At 39.1% G+C, this 4,041-nt stretch overlaps 1 non-coding gene across 1 annotated transcript; it reads right to left on the bottom strand.

Annotated features, from left to right (window-relative positions):
• Window positions 1-3,333: 3,333 nt before the first annotated feature.
• Window positions 3,334-3,406, bottom strand: trnar-ucg (transfer RNA arginine (anticodon UCG)). The gene has a single exon. It is a non-coding gene; the product is annotated as a tRNA-Arg (tRNA).
• Window positions 3,407-4,041: the final 635 nt, after the last annotated feature.

A 4,041-nucleotide genomic window follows, 5' to 3' on the forward strand; every position in this document is an offset into this window, starting at 1 on the left:
ACCCCCTGCCTGACATTTCCATCTTTAACATCTTTTGTCTAGTATAACCACTATCCTTCCTCTGCACATGTCCAAACCCTCTCAACTCTGCCTCTCTAAACTTTGCCTCCAGTTATTTTGGCCTTCAGTTGACACACATCCAGCACAGCTTAGCCTTTTGATAAAATATCCCCTTTGCCCCATTTATAATTTTGAACTTCGGTCATTAACGAGACCATTTTGAGGTCCCCACTTACCTTTCACTCACTTGAACTGTTCTGGATGTGTGAAATGGGATCAACTCCATGTCTCTGTCGTCTCAATTCTCCCATGAATATAGCCAATGTGGCTTAACTGTCGCTGTTATAGCAACATTTTCTCAGCAATTCCTTTATTGCAGTCAGTGAAATCTTCCCAGTTTAACTGATGGAAATATATCACTACACATAATACAAACCTGCAGAATGGGTTGTTTTTCACAGGTGGAAAAATAAATGAAAAACAAAGATCTGAAACCAAAATGTTTCAATTTCTTTTTTAAAGGTGATACAAGACAGGAACGTTCAGTTTGATTCCACAACCCCATCACAAGTGCACTTGTGAAGTGCCAGTGGAGGTGGTGTGAACATGGGGAGAGGAACAAACTCACTGTAAAACAAATCAAAAGAAGTAACTACAGTCCTACTCTATACTATTCCCACCACTGTACCACTCTACACAGTACAGTGTAGCTGTCCCTCACAGCAGGATCTTAAAGGATCTTAAAGCACCATTATAAGCTTGATCCTGCAACACGGAAACTTTGGGGGACTCTGGGGAACTTTGCTGACAGATTCACAGTGATAAGATGTCCAGACAGATCAGAACGAACAGTAAATATGAACTCGTCCAGACAACTGTTAGTTTGCCAAGCCCAGTAGTTCACTTATTCTCCGATTAGTCAATATGCCCTTTGTTTTTATTATGTCATGCTTGTGACTGCCACTCTCACTTTGCATTTATTATGAACTTTCCAGACCACTGTGTGCATGCAAATGTTGTTCCACAACAAAAATAAATAAATTAAGCTTCTGCATGACTATGCTAAATCTCCCTAAAAGATTTCAATTATTATGCTTGATTGCACCTCTTGTTCTGACTGCACATGACAGACATTTACCTCAGTTTGATTTTAGCTTCATTACATCCTACTCAACCATTACATCCTTTCCATTCCTGCAGAGGTTTACTCACCCAGAACAATCAGCACAATGAAGTTGTGTTAGAAAAACCTGTATAACTGTATTAGGCTTTTAACACCTTTTTTTTTTAGGTCTTTTTTTCTTGTGTCAAACCCAAAGTTTGAAACTTAAAAAAGGGGCTTTTCTTGGCAGCATCACGTGATCAGATTGTCATTCATATTAGGTCATCTCTTGTTGGTAGAAACAGTACACCTCGTCAGTCTGAAAGAACTCCGCCCCAGCCCATCACCTGATCCTTCTTCTTGCCCAACTGCCGCTCGTTTTCTCCATTTCACCATGTGCGCACCACTCCCTTCGTTTGAATTATTTGTTTCTTAACTGTCAATGATTTCCACTTGGCCCCTCTGAATTATGTAATCTGTGTTCTGGGAACATTTTAAAGAACTAATTTGAAATATTATTGTTGTTTTGAAAAACGACGAGATGCTAGGCTGATGATTTCTTTTTTAATTTCTTTAATTTACTTGAATATAAAAGTTTACCTCCAGGCAATAGACATGAGCGCTTGGAACTATATTAAAAGGAATTCTAAGTCCAGCTATTGTCTGCAACCACATGAGGACAATGATGACGCTGTTGTCTCAACTGTGGTTACAGACTGAGTCAATTTCTGAGAATTTAACAGTGATACTAGCAAGATGGGGTTTTTTTTCTACACATAACATCTCAGAAATGCTGGAGGAGCTTGAAGTTTCACAAAATTAAAAACAAAAATGTATAAATATTTCCAAAGAGGCATTAAACGATATGGGCAGATTAAAGGTTTAATGAACACAGTAATCATCATAAAAAGAAAAATCAAAGAACCACACCATGTAAATTGAAATCAATAGTTTCAGGCTGGTCTTATCCAGAGTGTCAAGTACAAAAGCAAAGCTGTGTATTATTCATCTCTGATATGTGTTGTAGTACAACGGCTCAATACAGTGGTGCAGCTGTTGGTGGGGACTTCCTGACTTCCAACTGGTGAGAGGTGGCGTGATGTGGATGAGGTGACTGCAGTGTGTGTATGTGTGTGTGTGTCTGTGTGTTTGTTTGGAGTTAGCTGGAGTTTTCAGGCGGGCTTTGCATTATCTAATTAAAGGGCAGACAGAGACAGTGGTGTGATATCAAGCCTATCTTTCAGATGGGTGAACACACTCACACCCATTTGCTTGCTCTGGTAACCAGCCTCCTGGGAACTCTCGTCCGAAGCCAAACTTTTTGTCGCACAGAACAAAAGTGTAAGCCAGAACAGTCTGATCTGATGAGTACATTCCTTTCTGCTGCGGTTACTGCCTTCACTATATTACTGAGGACAAATTAACTTATAAAAGACAGCAGTGTAATTATTAAATTCATCATCTTTTTTTCTGTCTACATATATCTTGCTTATCTTTAATAACGGAGACATACTGTTATCGGAAATTCAAGCAGAACCCAAATGCAGACAAAAAAGGCTGACTGCAAGGTTGGAAAATGATAAGCTTTCTTTTTTTAAAGTACAGAATAGATAATAACATGTGTATGGAAGGTTAAGCTGACTTATATCACCAGATGATTATTCAGCGACGTGTTATAAGAATAACACGTCTGAGGATGCTACAGGAATGTGTTACGAGGTCAGTGAGGGAGGAACAAACCGATAACAAGCAACAAGGTAAGCACTGAGTAAGAACACAGAATATTAAACAAATAATGAACCAAGCAGCAGCTGCTGGGGCTGAAAAAGTGAAGCCATTCAGTTGAAGTGTCAAAAACTGCAGTTCCTCTAGTGGATACATGGCTGAATCTAAAAATGAGTCAGTTTCTGTTTCCGTTTTGCTTGGTGAAATTCTGCTGCTGCATTAGTATGTTACTTAGCACTAATTAGCAGTTATTTAGTGTTTGTGGATTGTGGAATGTTCTAACCTTAGCTGATTACGCCATTAATTACATTGTTCATTTACATTCACTGTGAAAGGAGACACATGAGCAAAGTTTTTAAACAATTTAATCACACAATAGAACAAGGAACTATAGACAATGATATAGAAGAGTACGAGAAAAGAGAAGGAAATTAACCCATTAAATTTGATAAAGTTTTAATAATGCGTCGTGTAGGTTCCTCCGGGAAAATTTGTAGACATATAACTAACCACGAAGGGACTCGAACCCTCAATCTTCTGATCCGAAGTCAGACGCCTTATCCATTAGGCCACGTGGTCTTCTTTGGGTCACAGGCTCTTCAATTAGACCATGTGGTCATGAACACAAAAACAAAGGACGGCTGACTGTAACACCTCTAGCTATTGTGTGTTTATATATATTAATGCATTTCATGCCTCTACAAGAGAATTCTTTTTTTTTAATACACTGTGTTATATTTTATATTTGAATGCTCTTTTTAGCGCAACTAAGTCAGTTCCTGCAAGAGCTGCGCTGATAGCCTGAGCATGGTTGTTCCATCCCTTTAGTGCTGCATTTTTCCTGTTTGTCTTTAGTCTCCCCAGGAAGAGGACAGGAAGTTGATTGGGGAAAAGGATGTTTGAGCTTTCTCAGCTGTGTTTCAGGTGATCTAAAACCAAAGTGACTGTCCTTTGGTCCACATGGCAAATGTCACCTTTCCTTCAGGCGGAAGTAGCCAGGCTTTGTTTACCATGCAGTTATTGTGAAATTCCTCTCCTGTGTATTATAGCACTGAAGAAAACACCAGGAGCTCAAAGTGCATGCATTAACCTTAACGAGGTCTGTCGTCTGTATGTTTGCATTTTGGCTAGATCTTCATGCATGTGATAGTGCATGATGCAAGAATGAACTCTACACTTCATATAAACCCTCTCAGTTTATCTCATTCACTTTT

The sequence above is a fragment of the Perissodus microlepis genome, chromosome 12, assembly GCF_051167445.1.
Source record: "Perissodus microlepis isolate ML-2025 ecotype Zambia chromosome 12, ASM5116744v1, whole genome shotgun sequence".
In the NCBI taxonomy this organism is placed as follows: Eukaryota; Metazoa; Chordata; class Actinopteri; order Cichliformes; family Cichlidae; genus Perissodus; species Perissodus microlepis.